The sequence below is a fragment of the Pteropus alecto genome, unplaced genomic scaffold, assembly GCF_000325575.1.
Source record: "Pteropus alecto unplaced genomic scaffold, ASM32557v1 scaffold87, whole genome shotgun sequence".
NCBI classification, from domain to species: domain Eukaryota; kingdom Metazoa; phylum Chordata; class Mammalia; order Chiroptera; family Pteropodidae; genus Pteropus; species Pteropus alecto.
The window spans coordinates 12758736-12766204 of NW_006443225.1; the positions used below are offsets into that span (position 1 = coordinate 12758736).

Consider the following 7469-nt stretch of genomic DNA (forward strand, 5'->3'; position numbering starts at 1 on the left):
CACATTTCTTTTTAAAAAAAAAAATAGAGAATTTGCTTTAGTATGAAACTTTTTTAATTTCTTTTTTTAAAAAAATAGAGGCTTTACTCTAGTATGAAACTTTTTTTTTAAGTTAAAAGGAAAATACAAAAAAAAAAAAAATAGAGCTTGCAGCATTAGGAGAAAATGCATTTTCCTCTCTTAACGAGGTGTTCCAAAGCACTAATACAGAGAAGCAATACCTTGAGGAAAACATGTGCATTACTTCACCCCAAAATCATCATGGTAAGTACCTTCCTGACATTCATTTGGGTAAAAATCATCCTTCATTAGATATGTTTTCAGATGCCGGAATTCTAAATTCGGTACTCGTCTTACTAATAAGCCACCTAGGGTATCACCTGTGCAAGTCCCATTCAGACCAGTGGTTCAGGAAAAAAATGGAAAGCAGGGCAGGTGGTTATGGGTGTCAGATAATGTTGGTGGTGGCAAGATCAAGGAGCCACAGGACGATTCTGGAAGATGCAATCGAAATGTCATTTTCAGAAATAACAAGGTTAATGAATCTTCTTAAGAATGTATGAACACAGAAGTTTAGCTTCTCTGAGACTATCCTCTGAGAAACTACTGTGTCATTTTCCCAGGGCTCCTGTAACAGAGTCCCACAAACTGGGTGGCCTAAAACAACAGAAGTGTATTTTCCCCGCTGTTCTGGGGACTAGCAGTCAGAAATCTAGGTGTGGGCGGGGCTGCAGGCTTTCCAAAGGCTCCAGGGGAGGACCCTTTCCCGCCTCTGCCAGTATCTGCGTCTCCAGGCTTCCTTGGCTCACGGCTGCACCACTGCAATCTCTGCCTCGTCTTCACTTGGCCTTCTGTGTGTTCTCCTGTCTCTTATAAAACACCTGTCATTGTATTGAGTGTCCACCTGAACAATCCAGGATGATCTCATTGTGAGCTCTTTAATCACATCTGCAAAGACCCTTTTTCTAAATGAGGTCACATTCTCGGCTTCTGGAAGTCAGGCCGGAGGCGCATCTTTTGGGGGTCCACCATGCACCCCACTACAACTACTGAGTCTGAATATTACACCTTTGGATGTGAAATATCCTCTGATTAAAGTGATACAGATCACAGCCATAAACAACAACGGTCTACAGCCATGCCACCCTGAACGTGCCTAATCTCGTCTGATCACGGAAGCTGCTAAGCAGGGTTGGGCCTGGTTAGTACTTGGATGGGAGACTGCCTAAGAATATCAGGTGCAGTAGGCGTTAAAAACAACAACAACAACAAAGGCTAACATTATGGGAGGCATCAGGAAGACACCTCCTCACACATCAACTCGGATTTTCTGGTTCATTCTTTCATGGTTGTTTGTTAGAAGACCAGATCCTGTTGGTTAACTAAAATCGTAGCAAGCCATGATAATTTGATTTGTTTGAAGAATCTTTGGTAAAATCTCTTTCTCTGACATTCTTTGTAGCATCTTTTCAAGCTCCTGTCCCTTTGCGAATTTCTGTCCACCACTCCCTGAGCAGAGAATTGCATTTTAGCTGATAATCACATTCTTCACACTGAACAGATGTAATACGGCCAGTTTCACTTTCTACCTCTAACCCCAGAACTGTCATTCAGGCACTGGCCATGCAGCTTACCAAACTTCAGAACTTCTCATCGGGTCTCTCTATTTAATAACGCTTTCATTCACTCATAGCCGAAGTTACAGAGCCGCTGAGTCAAATGGCATCTTCAAGTATTCAAAATTCAAGCTGAAGTCAATAATATCATCACATTAAGTGCATTTGCTTTTAACTCAGGGTGTTTCTAACCCATGGGGGCCTGTGTAGCAGCAATTCTCACTTCAGTCTTGGGCACCCCTCTTTAGTGGATAGTTATCATTTTCTTTTTTTTCTGGCCAGTATGTGAACCTTCTTTCTATGTAAGTAATCTCTCACGTTATGAGACAGAGCCACCTCCTCTTAAAGGATCTAAATATATATAGTAATATTTATAATTTTATTTATATGTATGTGTAGATATATATATGTACAAATACACACACACACACACACACACAAATATATATACATACACTACATACTCCCTTTCCCAGCCCAGTTTCCCTTGTAGGTAGTGTACAGGGTACAGACCTAGGCTTTGCCAACAGATACACCTGCCAGGGATTTTAAATCTCAGATTTAAACGCAGAAGCAGAAGCAACGCCATTATGCAAAGTGTGACGGCCTCAGCAGGCCCAGCTACAAAACCCGAAACCCAAAACCCGAAACCCCGAAGGCCCAATGCAAAATAAAAGTGTGAGGCTTCTTGCTTCAAAGGGTGGGAAAAACATGCCATTAAAAATACTAAAATATATAGCTTTTTCCTTTAAAAATATTACATATGTAAGGTAATAGGAGTAATGGTGATATATGAATAAAAACAAACTTAAAATTGCAAAAGAAAGGATTAATGCTGTCATAATTTTATCAACGCAATAAGTAATAACATTAATGTGATATCTTGATCAGGAATAAGATTTTCCTGGTTCATTTTTCTGCACATTCACTTATTACATCAGCAAAATTTACACTTTGTCAACTTCATTTTCAATCTGTATAATTGAAAGTCACTCTTGGCAAATGTAAGATCACAAATAATTTTTGATAATTTTTAATTTTGAGAACTTTTCTGCTGATATAAATGTTAGTGGACTTGAGAGTTTTATAGACTGTGGCAACCTATAGTTTATTGGGATAAATTCCTGGTAAATCATTTCAAAAAATAAATTTTCGTACCTATGTAGGTGATGATTCTCATGGAATAATTTTTCTAAAAAGATTTAGCTCTTCCTGAATACAAATTAGTCGGTGTAAGTGTAACTTTAAATGCAATGGCATTTTACTGTTTTCTCTGACATTTCCTCTCTCTTGTGGTTTACAAGAAACTGAAAGTGACTTCATGGTTTGTACATAATTCCAAATGCCCGTTTATTCGTTCTATCGTTGTATCTTCAATTGCAAGAGAAAAAATAATTTTAAAATTGTCTTATAAGAACTGGTTCCTTTGAAACATATTAAAGTAGTGTTCCCTTCCATTGCATGTGACCAGCTTTAAATTTAATTTCTATTTCTAAGACAAGATACTTGCTTTGCAATGTGGTGGGAGTTTTCAAAACCAGAGGTCTTAAATTCATTGAAGAATTCTAGTGACCTCTGGTGATCTATTGCAAAGTCAACGCTTTTGTTTCGTAATTATTTACTGGCAAAGTTTGCAGGCCAGAGGCGCTGCAGGGACCTCCAAGGACAGACATGCAGAGAACCTCCTCTCTTCAGCTCCTGCCTCCACTGTCACCACCTCTAATGTGGGCTCAAGTCCCCACTCCGCCTCCCAGGCTCCAGCAAAGGTTTGCGCATGCGCACTGGGCGCCAAGCCACACTCGCTGGCGCCGCCGTTTCGTACCCTTAGGCGGTTGTTCCCACCCTGCTGCTAGATTTATCATTCCATTGTACTATTGGCCATTACAAACAAACACAAGTTCCAAGGTAAAATTATTAAGAATTTCAAGACTGCAACTGCAACAGAGCATTAAATCAAATGCGCGGGCCCTTGGGGGTGGGGGGGGACTCTCAAATGCCCGCAAATGTCTTGCATCCGTGGTGCCAGCGGGACAGTATGCTGCTCTCACCTAGCCTTCATTCTAGAAACATGTTCTTGTAACAAGGTGATTTTATTTTATTTATTTTTTTACACAAGGCTTTTTAGATGAAACAAAGGTAAGTGGGTACTTGTGTCCCTTAAGGGTGACAAGGACTCTGCAACTTATTGCTGTGTGCCCTTCTGCAAGCCGTTTGACCTAAGTCTCAGTTTCATTTGCAAAAGAATATTTCATTGTACCAACATTAATTTGATTGTTGATTGTCGTACCTCAGTTATATAAGAGGGTGACGTTAGGCAAAGCAGGGGAAACGTTTGACAGAAATTATACTATTTCTGTGGCTTTTCTAGAAGTATGAAGTTATTTCAGCAGCACGGTTTGGAAGGGAGTAAGCACCTCCCACCGTATTAGAATTAGAATGGACAGGCACGGACCAGTCCTGGCCTCTATTTACTAGCTGTGTGTCCTTGGACTTCTTGCCTAACTTCTAATTCTTTACCTTCCTGGGGGGAAAATGTAGATATTGGATTAGATTCTTGATGTCCTTTCTCGTGTTAAGATGTAAGAACAATTGAAGGGCCTCTAGGTTCTCATTTACTGTTTCTTATTTTGATTTTTTTTTTTTTAATTCATGCTTCCCACCACTCCCACCCACCCCCACCCCAGCCTCTAGCTGTTTTCCTTCTAGTTTATGTCCACTCAATCTGTCTGAAGCTCATGCAAAATCAGTACTTACAAGTATTCAAGAGTATATTTACATAAGCAAAGCAGTTCTTTCGGTAGGAAGAAGCCAATTTCTAGCATATCCAATTGAAAGAAAGTGCTTGTCACCTGGTGCTCTCAGCCCAGCCATTTTCAGCTAATCTGGTGTCCTTCAACCTTGGAGGCACTTTAAAAAGGAAGCTTTTAAAACTGATGTTCCAATCCCAACAGCAGAGATTCCGATTTCCTAGGTCTGGGTGTGACTAGGCCAGATTTCACTTCTTGTATTTGGTGCGTTCGTGATATTCATTAAAACCATCGCTCAATTGACATGATAATGCGTGCTCATGAAGCATAATTCAGTCTCCTTATAGAACATCCAATGCCCATTTTATATAATCTCCTCTCAAGTTACATCGTGCTACAAGAACATGCGTTAATATACGATTCACATCAAATGGATATTGATGTGTATATACTTTGTTCTTAAAATGTATGCACCAGGACATTTTTATGAGATTATAAACAATAGGACAGGGACCTAAATTGTTTTATAGCAGCTTCATTGTGATATAATTCACAAATTATGCATTTCACACATCTAAAGTCTACAATTCATGGGGATTCAGTACCTTCATATAGTTGTCAGGTACCTAAAATTTAACCTTTGTCGTACAGGAGAGCAAATGGGGGAAAGAACCAATAATTTTCATTTGATGATAAGTTTTTTAGTATTTTTTTCCCTTCTGGCTGTGTTATTCTATACAAACCTGCTGAAAGGAAAGGTAATAATTACCAGTGATAAATTCATCTTTAATAAAAAGAAATGTTATTAATGAGAAAAAAAAAAGGTCAGTTTTCTCTACATGCTCATTCATCTTCTCTGAAAGGACACAGAACATTTCCAGTGACGATTAGATCCAAAATTTATATGCTCTGCTTTATAGGCTCTTTGATTAATCCATAACAACCAATTACCGTTGCTTACCTTTATTATTAGATTTTCCCAGCACCATTACACCCCTGACTAATGAAAATGCTAAGAAGAGTCTATTAAGAGCATGCACAATATCGCTCTAGCTAATGCCAAATGGTTAATTGTCTTCAAAATTTGGAGGCATGGTCTTAAGGATGTATGGCACTGTGACTACATATAATGAATCCATATACAGCACTTAGAAGGAGAGCTTAGCACAAAGTAAGTGCTCAGTGAGAAGGGTGATCTTATCCTAGAAACCAGGACACTTTCGAGAGTGAAATGTGTTAGCCGTTGCTATTATTAAATAGTATCCGTCTATTTTGCGTACTCAAAGTGATAATACAAACAAATAGCCATTCCTAATGATATTAATGTATAAATAAGTTTCGGAAAGAAAGTGCACATAGATTCCTCAAGGTTTTCCATTAGAATTAAGGTACAAATAAATTAACTAAACATTGTCCTCTTTAGCTGCCACTTTTGAATCACACTCTACCCCTCGCCAAACCAGATGACCCATGACACCCATTAGTTATTAAACAGCCGAGAGAATACACGTCTATAAGCCTGGTCAGTTCTACTTGAGCCCACCGTGCAGGCACCAGTTGGTCTACAGATGCCAGGCTCGCACACATTTAGATTTCTGGAGCAATTAATCTGTCACTTTTCGACATGTAATCAATTTTCTAATAATTGAACTTTAAGAGGAACGGACAGACAATGGGTCTTTGTACTCAAGCTCTAAGGAAGCAAAACATCAATGAATTTTCTAGGTCGCAGAAGCTTCTATCATCACCATTTCTTCATTAGTTTAAATGGAAATCTTCCTAAAGTTTCTTATTTTCCAAGAGAGTCTAGATCCTTCTTTTAGAAAAATATGACTTCACATCCGGGAAAAAGATGGCTACTGGTCAGCCCAGCGCTTTGCACGTTCAGAGAGAAAAGGACACGAATGCGTGTCTACTCTACACGCCAACGACGAGAATCTTGCAAAGTCCCCATCGTCCTCACGCGCCCTCGACGAGAACGCCTGCTTCGTTCAGAGTCAGGGAAGGAGGCTCTGCGATCATCCCCTCCCAGCCTGCTCCATCGCGACTTTCCAGCCTGGAGATTTTGTGCTCTTTTCTGCCGTGACTCCTGGCAGATACTGGCCGCCTTCACGGCACACGTCCGAGCCTCCCCAGGGCCTGGCACCAATCTTGGCCGGCCACTTACAGCTTAACCCTTTATCCTTCCACTCAAGAAAGCATATTGGAAAGTAAGCGATGAAGAGTTTTATTATTGTACAGATAATCTCAAATCTCTGATTTTCTTTTTATTTTCTTCTTATTTTTTTATTTTATTTATTTATTATTTTTTTTTAGGTGAGGCAACCCTTGGTTGACCTCACAGATTGCAAGGACCTTGTCAGCTTACAATCCCTTATTTTTTATTTTTGACGCCTACAGCACCTGGTCTTCCTAGGTGGTCTCCCATCAAAGTATTAACCAGGCCCAGCCCTGCTTAGCTTCTGAGATCAGACGGGATCGGCCATGTTCAGGGTGGCATGGCTGAAGACTCTGATTTTCTTTTTAAGCAAACCAACGTGGTTTATTTGCAAACTTGGATATGTTATTGAAAAAAAAAAACATATTTTACAACTTATTACAACTTACTATGTGGCACATCATGTATGTTCTGTGACTCCACGACAGAACCGTTGTCCCTTACCCTGGTGGATCTGCAGGGAGGCCACCCTTCCCTTTCTTCACAGAACATTCATTCACTATTTATTCATTTGCTGTTCTTTCATTCACAAACATTTACTGTGCTACACGCTAAGGACATGAGACAAACAAGGGAAAAACCCTCTGCTGCCAACAAGGTCCTATCCCCTGAGGGAAGTTAGATATGTCAATAAAAGAAACTGAGCTGTAAGTAGGATGTGGATATAGATATAGATACTGTATAGAATACATAGATAAATGATAGACAGCTGAGGACAACTGCTGTGTGGAACTATAAGGGATCCCAAGGGTCTCTAACTCTCCTGTGGGAGAAAGGTGGTCAGAGAAGTTGAACCTGGATGAATTAGGACACTTTGCCAGCCGGATCAGGGAGGGCAGGCCTCCCACACTGCGCCCCACCTCCCACACCCCCTACCCATCCCCCCAC

At 40.1% G+C, this 7469-nt stretch overlaps 2 pseudogenes; one reads left to right on the forward strand and one right to left on the reverse strand.

Moving 5' to 3' along the window:
• Positions 1 to 1128: 1128 nt before the first annotated feature.
• On the forward strand, positions 1129 to 1250 carry LOC112472707 (annotated as a pseudogene).
• A 5504-nt stretch (positions 1251 to 6754) lies between these two features.
• On the reverse strand, positions 6755 to 6873 carry LOC112472757 (annotated as a pseudogene).
• Positions 6874 to 7469: the final 596 nt, after the last annotated feature.